The sequence below is a fragment of the Perognathus longimembris genome, chromosome 2 (genome assembly GCF_023159225.1).
Source record: "Perognathus longimembris pacificus isolate PPM17 chromosome 2, ASM2315922v1, whole genome shotgun sequence".
NCBI classification, from domain to species: Eukaryota; Metazoa; Chordata; class Mammalia; order Rodentia; family Heteromyidae; genus Perognathus; species Perognathus longimembris.
Window position 1 is genome coordinate 107,523,187 of NC_063162.1, and position 11,769 is coordinate 107,534,955.

Here is an 11,769-nt window from a genome sequence, read left to right on the forward strand (position 1 = left end):
TGCCACTTCTGGCCTCTTTCTGTATATGTGGTGCTGGGGAATTGAACCCATGGCTTCATGTATATGAGGCAAACACTCTTACCACTAGGTCATATCCCCAGCACCTTGTTTGTAGTCTTTTGGGTAGATGTCCAAAAGTGGGGCTGCTGGGTCATAGGGGAGCTCTATGTTTAGCCTTCTGAGGAATCTCCATACTGCTTTCCAAAGTGGCTGGACAAGTTTACATTCCCACTAACAATGAAGTAGGGTTCCCTTTTGGCCACATCCCCTCCAACTTTTATTGTTAGTTTTCTTGATATAGGACATTCTTACTGGAGTGAGGTAGAATCTCAATGTTGTTTTGATTCACATTTCTTTTATGGCCAGTGATGTGGATCACTTTTTCATGTGTCTCTTGGCCATTCTCAGTTCCTCATCAGAGAAATCTCTTTTTAAGTCTTTAGCCCACTTGTTGAGGGGGCTGTTGGGGTTTTGGAGGAATTTATTTTTTTTAGTTCTGCATGTATTTTAGATATGAGGCCTTTAGGACTCTATCTTTAAAAAAAAAAAAAAAAAAAAAAAAAACACTATCATACAACATGGCTGGGACTCGTATGGGTAGTATGGGTACTTGTACCAGAAGTATAAAGACTCTGAGTTCCAACCCCATTATTGCATTTTATAACTACATTAGTTTTTTTCAATAGATAAAATTATTTTTAAACAGAAGGGAAACTAGTGAGAACAAAACATGCATTAATGCAGTCCAGTTAAAGAAGGAAAATTCATGGAAGAAGATAGAATTGTCTTCTGTTCATTCTGTGTTAAATATGTAGCCAGAATAATTAAATTAAGGTAAAGTATAAATAAACTGAAAATTCTTTCAAGTACATTGTACTTCCTATCATAAAAGTATTGACACAAGGGTCTAAGGACTTGGGAGGATTTTTTATTTTAATTTTTAGTGAATTTTTAATGTCTGACAACCATGGACAAAGCAATAAGTTGATAAGGAATGTTATTTTTGGAATTATTTGAGAGGAAATTAAAAGACCAGGCTATAGACACAACATCAAGAAGAATAATTGTGGGAAATTTGCAATCAGTAGCATAGACTTAATTTCTTTTAGTTTCAGAAAAATTATAGAAGAGTAAGAAGGGCATGAGTAAAGAGAGGTGGAACTTGTAAATGGTGCAGAACTAGGAAGACACAGGTATGGAGAGAAAGGGAACCTTGCCTCCCCGCAGACAAATGATGATTATGTGAAAGGTTGATGTTTGATGACTCAATTAAGAAAGAAATGGTGCTGGACTCCCATGCCTCACACCTATAATCCTTTTTTATTTAGGAGACTGAGATCTGAGGATCAAGATTCAAAGCCAGCCTGTGCAAGAAAGTGTGGGAGACTCTTACCTCCAATTAACAACTGAAGAGCCAGAAGTGGAGCTGTAGCACAAGTAGTACAATGCCAGACTTGAACATAAAAACTCAGGGACAGTACCGAGGAAGGAAGGAAGGAAGGGAGGGAGGGAGGGAGGGAGGGAGGGAGGGAGGGAGGGAGGGAGGGACGGAGGGAGGGAGGGAGGGAGGGAGGGAGAGAGAGAAAGAGAGAAGAAGGAAAAGGAAGGAGAAAGGGAAGAAGGAAAAGGAGGGAGGCAAAGAGGGAAGGAGGGAGGAAAGAACAAAGAACAAAAAAGAAAAGATACTATTTCCAACACGTTTTAAATGGGTAAGAGATGCAGGATTGTTCTAATCTTTCTCTGGAACATCTCCTTGGGTGCTTGTTTGCTTCTGGACATATAGGTATGGACTATGTGATGATTGCTCCTCCCCACCAAAACAACAACAACCAAAAAACAAAACAAAACAAAACAAAAGCATCTTTCATGCACTCCACTAAGATTCAGGTCTGTGGCTTCATTAACTCACTGGTCATTTCCACTCAGTTGCCCTACAACCAAACTACTTACTGAACTGCCTTAATGTTTCATATGCACTTTTACTTTCTCTGATGTTGTTGCATTCTTTTCTTCCTTTTTTTTTTTTTCCAATTCTTTAACAGTAGCACCAGCTACAAATTCTCTCCCCAAAGGCTCTGTCATCCCTTCTCTGTATCTCAGTGCAGTGGCCATTCACCCATCAAATCTAGTCAACCTTATACATTAGGATTTTTTTTTTTACATTTTACCTCTAGTCTGTGATGCACAGTTGCCTTTGTATGCTTTAATCTCCAACTTCTGTTACCTAATTTCTTCTCAATAGTTTTACCCCAAGCTAGCACATCTTTTATAATGTACACAAGTGATCCCCATATCAGATCTGGTGGCTATAGTCGCCAACATGAGGAAATCAGCAGTCTTTTTTTTTTTTTTTTTGCCAGTCCTGGGGCTTGGACTCAGGGCCTGAGCACTGTCCCTGGCTTCTTTTTGCTCAAGGCTAGCACTCTGCCACTTGAGCCACAGTGCCCCTTCTGGCCATTTTCTGTATATGTGGTGCTGGGGAATTGAACCCAGGGCCTCATGTATACGAGGCAAGCACTCTTGCCACTAGGCCATATCCCCAGCCCCAGCAGTCTTAATTAGAAGAGCCTGCACAGCTTACGACGAAGACAAGCCAACTATAAATTATTCCACATTTCCTTTGGGCAGACAGTGAGACTATGCAACCAGTAATTGATTTTTTCTCTGTAAAAATCATTTTTTTTATCAGAAATGACTGCATGACCTCTTTCCTCCAAAGGTTATTTGCAACATGTCCCCAATATTGTATGCAAATAATGTTTTTAATTTGTTGGTTTATTTTCCAGGGACTTGGCTTGCCTTTTCCTATGATTTTTATATTCTTAAAAGTATTGAGGTTTACCTTTGTAAAAAATACCTTTGTCATGCTGTGTTAAGCAGAAAAATGAAGAATGTAGGTCAAGTTTCTGACCTGCTAATCTTGCTTTAATTCTATTTTTACACAAAGGCACTGTCAGACATTAAACATGCATATGTAAGAACAAGAAGTTCAATAGCAATGATGAAATGTTTATCTCCATTTGTATCTTTTTTTGTCATTGTTGGTCATGCAGCAGGATGATTTTGACAATGTGGTGGACACAAGGAAAATAGATTATGATGCTGCTACTTGCTAGAGCCTCATACAACAGTTTCATACAAACAAACACATGATTCCAGGTTTAAGATGCATTATTTTTTCCCCTCTGAGCATCAATTAAATGATTACAAATACAAGGTCCATTTAGAAGTGGTAATCATCTTATTGTAATTAATAAGGGATATGTGAGAAAATATAATTATTATCAATCTCTTTAATTACTTTCCATAGAACTATTTCTTAAATATTAAATTGCTGTTTCTTTCATATAAGGAATTATTTATCATTAGGCTAGTTCATGTAATCTCTTCTACAGTTTGAAATATAGATACAGCTCAATAAATTCTAATAATAACGATGCTTATCTCAGAATGTCTAATAGACAAAATTGAATCAAAATAGAAAACCTACAATAATTAGCCTTTATTGAAAGAGATGCCTCATAATACTGAACCACTTTTATTGTATTTGATCATGATATAAAAATGCTTTTATGCCAAAAGCATATTTGAAACTCAGAGCTCTTTGTTATAGTATTTTAGCTGGAAAGGTAGGAAACTGCAACTTTACATTTGATCTATAGTTAACTTATCTAACTATTTTTATTATGTTACTTGAACTCAGTATATTCTTCCAAAGCCTACTTCTAACATTTCCTACATCTTCTATCTGATGTAATTTAATTCCAGCATCAATATATGTAAATTCAATAATCCCAATTATTTTCTAAAATTGTACTTGAATGCCATCTTCAATAATAAGCACATATTGTTTTGTATTTGGTGAATAAAAATACACTGAAGTAATTTTCAAGGTAAATTTACTTCCAGATTATAATTTAATTTCAAGAAGGAAAATATCAAACTCAAGTAGCATAAAAATTTAAACATTGACTTTTCACCTCAGATCCTTTTTTTCTTTTGAGGTTCAATTTTAAAATTTAGACTACATTCCACATTAGAGTCCAAAGACTTACACTGCTATCTAGTGGACAAGTTGAGTAATTTAAAATTAGTAACTTATTCTCCACCTCAAAATTCATAGTACTGCAATATTTGCCATTATGTTTTTAAAGTCAGTAAAACTGACTTACTATAAATTTCCTAGGAAAACAAACTCTGAACACTACATTGTATCTGCTTACTAAAGAGGCCAAAGTAGGAACTCGCACAGTTAGTGAAACACTCTATGAATTATTTTGCTACAGATGAAATAATATATTTAAGTTTGCCCCAGCTTTATTGTTTCAACTTTTACTTTAGCAACACTGAGGTTTGAACAGAGGGCCTCTAGCATGATAGAAAGATATTCTCCTACTTGATCCATATTCCAGAAGAAAAATGATTTTAAAATGGAAACAATGAACAATTCTTTCTCCTGGGAAGTAGTAAAATAACATCTAAATAATGATCTATTTTCTATTACAATAAAATATTGAAACATAGCTAAGGCTAGACTTAATCTGGGAAAATGGAGCAGCTAATTGGGTTTGGCTGATTATATTGTAGCAACATTATACAAAAGATGAAAAGACAATTATCAAGGAAAGTAGTGTATTCTACAAATTTAGATATTTTTTTCTGGCACTATCACCATGAAGAGGAGGCTGTGAATGTGTTGAAACTTAATGGTTAATTTGCTATTTTTCCATTTGCTAAAAACCATCTTCTGCATGTAAAATTTTCCATGGCTTGATACACTCATGACCTATAAATATATATAATTGTATTCCATGTGTTTGTATATATAAAATGTCAACCAAAAATAAATTTCAAAAATGTATTTGCAAAGGAAATCAATCTTAAGTATTGGTGACTTGATTAAATTACTTGTTCAGTTCGAAACTCAAATATTCTAATCAGCAAAAAAAAATGAACTTTACAACTTGAGGGGGTAGAGGAGTCGGGGGAGGGAAGGCAGGAGAAAATGAGGGGGATAACAAAAATATTTAAAAAGTAAATAAAAATTTTTAAAAACTTACAAACAATGAAGTATAGATCTCTATTGAACTAAGTTCCCTTTCATAATTCTGAATATTAGTCTTTGGGGAGTCAGTTTTCCATGCTTAGAACTAGTGGGCAGAATTTAATAAAGGTGAGCAGAACCTTACTTGCCTCAGAAGAAAAGAAACAGTGGTTCATGATAGTCCTCTCTGGGTAAATTGCCTGAACAGATCACTGAACAGAGTATTTACCATTAGACCTTTGTTTTTAAAATGGCATGGTACAATTTGTAAATTTGCGTATGTTTACTTTAAACTCAGTTTCTTCAACTGATGTTATCAAGTTTTCTTGTTCCTGCTATTGCAATGAAAAAATACTCATATTGTTTGTAAGTTGGTTAGCATTTTCAAGAGAAAAACAGCATACCAGATATGCATGTAACTGTGATCATTTTTATTTAGGTCTCATTTGATAAGCATATGACATAGAACTAATTTACTAGCATTGAGGTTTATTGCTTACCATATAAAAAATATGGCCTATTTGGATTTTGTTGTGTACATTTCTTCAATTATTTTTATTTTGTTACGCATAACATGGTGGCAATAAAAAGACCATTATTAATACCTTTCACAAGCTAATACTTTAGTTTTTTCTCATTGCCCAAATATTACAAATAAATTTTACAATTACAGATGTGTCAACATATTGACAATTTATTTTCGAGGTTGACATGTTTGCCTAATAAAATGATGATGTGCTGTCTATGTACTTATACCTGTAGTTCTAGCTAGTTGAGAGGCATATATCAGAAAGGTCCATGGGCATAGAGGTGTATTCCTACCACTTAGACTACAGCAGAAAACAAAATAAGAGGATCACAGTCTAGGCTGATCTGGGCAAAAACAGAAATACTATCTCAAAAATAATTAAAGCAAAAGGGCTGGCAGCATGTGTCAAGCTGCAGTATGCCTTGCTAGCAAACACGGGCTCTGAGTTACTATATTTTCATGCTTTCAATTCTGCTTTGGTGTTTATATTTTAAGAAGTTACACAAGTGTAAAATAATTATGGTAGCTATTCTTTTCCATTAAGTATTTTCCTGAACCAAGGTTTAAAAGTCAGGGCCTTGCACTTGCTCTATTGACCCTCTCCCTCTCAAGTCACACCTCCAGCCTGGCTGTTGGCTTGTTACTGTGGAAATGGACTTTCCTTGACTATTCTGCCTGGGCTGAATGTCAGCCTCGACAATAGCCTGATTCTAGCAATTTGATGTTTACTTATTTTCATTGTCTAGCTAATAGTTTGCCCATTTCCTTGATTTTCTTTGTGTCTTGATCATTTACTCTATGCTTCTTGTCTAGTCTATTTTTCTCTAAATTCTGTTTTAATACTTATGACTTTGCTATTTCTATGTGCTTCCTGTCTAGTTTATGTTTGCATATAAAGGCTCAATGATCATTTTTGAATGACTTAGGAATGTTTTACTCAGCTCTCTTAACAATTGTATTCAGTCTTTAGGAGTTAGAGCTATAATTTATCCAATTTTATCTCAATATCATCTGTGGCACAAGTTATCAAAAGTAGGTGTAAATTTTTTGTGAACTACAGTGTATATATGTATATGTATATGTAGATATATATGTGTGTATATGTACGTACATACACATATATATACTTAAATGTGTGTGGGATGTGTGTACATATGGATGAACATGTGTTAACATATACAATCATATATGTACATATTTCCCCAATGTAAGAGCAAATAATTTAATCTTCATGGAAGAGAAAACATGTGGAATAAACTCACTATAATAACATTATACTGAGCGATACAAACACATATGGTAGCATTATAAAATCCAGCAAGGAATGATGAATACTAAATTCAAGGTAATGTTTTTCCTGATAAAAAGAAAAAAAAAAGATAAGTCAGCAAAAGCTACTAGAAGTTTTTATGAGTATGGTTAAACTAACCTGATAATCAATTCCACTTGGTCTTCATACCAATACTCTTCTTATATATTTTAATTATTTTTTGATATCAATACCATACTTAATACCAATAAATAAAAATAATATACAAGGGGGAAAAGGCCTAGATCATTTTTCATGTTAAATAGCCAAAGCCAAAATGTTCAATGACGAGTTAGTTCAAGGTCAAACAGCTTGGCAAAAAAGTCAGGGATAAATGATATTTTTTTAAATAATTAACTATAAGACTTAAGGTCCATCTAGAAAATACACTAGTGCTAAAAGGAAAATTCTTTAGATCAATCAAATTGAATAGAGGTAATTTAAACAAAACAAAAACAAAAACAATGTACAAATAGGGGAGTGCCCAGCACCAAAGCAGATTCTGAGAACTCTAGCCAACTGTGTAATCAAACAGCATTTACGGAGAAAAGGGAAGTGAGGCACAGAAAACAGCTTAGCTATAGCTTAGTCAACCCGTCAGTGGCTTACACTTTAATTAGTTAATTGTCTACAAGGTCTCCTTCAACAAAGCAACACTGAGATGCTATGATTAAAGTTTGCATTGGTTTCTTTTGTTGGGCCATATTAAGTGCTCTATCCAAACCTATACCTTACAAAAAAATGCATTTAACATTTCCACTACAGTTTTAAATAGTCATAATGTATTCTGCTAGTATGACAAGTTTTTGCTCATTTAACATTCATATTAAATGTCCTTAAATGTATAGCTTGGATAATGTCTACTAAGATTAATTCCTTTTTTTTTTTTTATTTGGTGCCATGTCCTAAAGCCAGGTTTGTTTTTTTCTATGACATATAAACCTTGTTGAAAATTTGCTTTGTATTATCAAGATGTGTCTATAGCTATTATGTTTACATACATGCCTTCAAAAGTTCATAAAAGAGACTGTGTGCCAACTCATACTTGTAATCCTAGTTACTCAAGAGACTGAAGTCTGGGGTGGATGGTTCTAAGCCAGCCTGGGAAGAAAAGTCCAGTCCATAGGACTCTTGTTCCAATTAGTTTCCAAAAGCAAAAGTGAAACTGTGGCTCAGTAGTAGAGTGCTAGCCTTGACCAAAAAGCTGGTGACAGTGCCCAAGACCTGAGATCAAGCCCAAGGAACACACACACACACACACACACACACACACACACACACCATTAGAGTATAATCTATTTATATGTTGAGAAAGCAAACACATGTATGCATGTATGCATATACAACACATATTTTCTCTAGTAAGCAAAAGAAAACATCATAAATATTGTATTTTATATATTACCATGCTTCTTTTTTATTTTTTTATTTTTTTAAATTTTTTTTTTCAAGGCTAGAACTCTGCCACTTGAGCCACAGCACCACATCTGGCCATTTTCTATATATGTGGTGCTGGGGAATCAAGCCCTGGACTTCATGTATACAAGGCAAGTACTCTTGCCACTAGGCCGTATTCCCAGCCCTTTACCATGCTTCTTAAAAGCAATTTTAGGGGAAGACTTAGAGATATAGTTGGTCCTGGCAAAGTTTAGATCGATAGCTCTCAACATGTGGTTACAGACCCAGCAGCAGCAGCAGCAACAGCTTTGAGAACCTGCTTAAAATGTAAAAAATCTTTGTAATTTTGTTTTGATGCATGTGTAGGTGTTTCTGGTGTAAGCTCTGAGAGTTGCTCCTCTAACATATAGCCAAGGTTGAGAATCTTTGACTCCAGGGCAAAGATACCTGTAAAATAGCCTGTGACACATGAGAATCATAAGAAGAAATTTCAACACATTGTGGGGGATAGCCCTGAATCAACTTCAACAGCAGCACCAGAAATGGAGTATGAAGACTGATACAGTAAACTAACTTACTTTCCAAGTGAATATAAGTGGGAACCACAGTGGGCTAGCTATTACATCACACCTTAATAGGACGGATACTCTCAAACACAAAATAGAAACAGAAGATCATAAGTGTTCAGGTGGAGGAAGGTAAACAAAAATGCCTATATCTTGTTGATGAGGAGTCACAAAGGTGTAGTTGGAAAGCAGGACAGAAACTCCACAACTCTCCCATATGATGTAGCAATCCCACTTTTGAGAGTCCAAAATAATTGAAATCTGAATCCTGTTGCCTCTACAGCACTCTTCTTGCATCCCATTCACAATAGTAATTCACAACAGTAATTAGAGGCATCTCAGTTCTCCTATGAAAGATGAAGGGATAAAGAAAAGGTAGTACATGAGTACATGCGAATGTGGATTATGGAGAAATATTGTGTCACACTACATAGAATTCATATAGTAATATATATATATATATATATATATATATATATATATCAAATGCTATTCAGCCTTCAAAAACAAAAGGTGATGATACCACCCAAAACAACATAGAAAAACCTGGAAGTCATCATTCTAAGTGAAGTAAGCCAGTCATAGAAAGAAAAATCCTATATAACTCGACTTACATGAGTGATCTAAAATAACCAAAGTCATAAATCCCAGTGCCACTTTACTTGGGACTAGGGGAAAGGGAAAGGGGAAATATTGTTCTTTAGGTATAAGGTTACAAATATGAATATACAACTTCCAGAGCCCAGCTGTAAGACACAGAACCTAAAGGTAACTCTTGTATTATGTACACTGTATAAAAGACAGTGGTGGGTTTATGGCATAGAACAAGAGAATGAAGAAACTTGTAGAGGTGGTAGATCAATATTTACCTCTTAATGATGATGATGGTTTCATAGGTGTGTACATATGTCCATACACACCAAAATGTAGGTAATAAATACATGCAGCATATATATTATATATATATATATATTCACCATACCTCAATTTGAAACTAACAAGCTCCCCAATGTTAATATATAGCCAGTATTGAGAAACACTGGATAGCTGATAGATGTTTTAGCTCTGGTTCTTCAAACCCCAATGCCTCACCACACCCTGCTCTTGGCACAGTTGTGTAGATTAATACAGAATAAACAAGGGGTATGGATAGTTCAGTCTCTAACAAAATCACTATCATTGTGAAATGTCACTTCATATTAAATATCTAATTAGTTGGTAATTCTCAAAGAAATTAGTGATGATCATTTCATGTTTTGTGAAACAAACAGAACTTTTTAAGAGTCACTTTGACAAATTGTGCTGAGATGAACATTGTTGTGCTGGTGGCTTTAGTGTGTTCTTGTTTGGGGGGGAAAGGGAAAAGGGGAGGGGTGGGGGAATGAGGGAGGAGGTAACAAAAAGTACAAGAAATGTATCCAATGCCTAACGTTTGAAACTGTTACCTCGCTGTACATCAATTTGACAATAATTTTTAAGAGTCACTTTGATCATGTTTTAAGAAAGGAAATATGATCCTCTTGTGAAAAAGCTCCCTTAGTAGATGTGCTAAAATACAATTAAACAGATACCATCCATGTAATCCCAGAACTCAAGAGGCTGATACAAAAGGGTGAAGACTTCAGTCTTCTGGGGTACATAGCTACACACTGTCAAAGGAAAGAAGAAAGCAAGAGGCAGGGATAGAGGGAAGGGAGGAAGGAAGGAAGGAAGGAAGGGAGGAAGGAAGGAAGGAAGGAAGGAAGGAAGGAAGGAAGGAAGGAAGGAAGGAAGGAAGGAAGGAAGGAAGGAAATGAGGACCAGAAACAAAGAAAGAGAAGGAAAGAAACAAAGGTAAGTGAAACAAATAAAGTATTGTGCAGCACAGAAGGATGGCTACAGTTTATAATAATATATTATGTATAAAGAACTAGAAAAGAGGTGTTCAAACTTTTTCAACACAAGAAAGGACACATATTTAGGAAGATGGAACTATTAGTAACCTTAATTTGATCTTTCCCATGTGTTTTGGATTATTACACTATATCTCATAAATATGTACTTTATTATGTTTCGGTTAAGATTTTTAATTAAAATTAAAAAACACTATGATTATCTAATGAAACATGAATAATTTGTGAGATGACAATATTGCGTGTATATTTCATGCTGACCAAGCAACAGAAGTAGAAATTGGACATTACTTATATATGGGCAATAACTGATTCTAGTTTTAATGATATCATAAACCAAAGTAGCTTGCAATTAGTATCTTTCCATGCAGAACACTGCCAAATAGAGACAGAAGTTATTCCATGTGTAGGGAATTCCCCTCCCTCTGTGGAAAACCCTCCATGTGTGCAGCATGTAGTAGTGCTCTCTGGTTCTATGAAAAGTATTTTATAGCTTTGTAAATGGTGGATAGATGGATGATATAGTATTCAGAACTGGTTGTTTTCTGTAGACAGGCAAATCTTGCCTAGAAATGGTTATGGTGAGTTCTTTCTCCATTGTACAAATAGTTTACTCTGTTTACATTAGCTCATTGATTTAAATACATCTGTCTTTCCCCCTTGTTCTTGAACTAGTTTAGATATTTACCAGTTTCAACATTATAAGATAAATAAAATAAGCAGGTCTTCATTTTTGTTTATGTGACATAAGATTATCCAACTTTATAAATTATTTTTAAAGATGCAATTTATTGTAATTTTTATAAAATTATTTAAAATAATTTCAATTATTTTGACCATGAAATTCAGGATTAGCTAGCCGAGGATATTTTCAAAGGAACATTTGAGCTAAGAATTTAAATGAATACCAGTTTAGTGTTCATTAATAAAAATAGTATTGTAGGGTTTGTTCTTATTAAATAGAATAGAAATCACCAACTAAATGAAATCCAAAATTATTTTGATCCTGGTCATTGACATAGCATATGTTG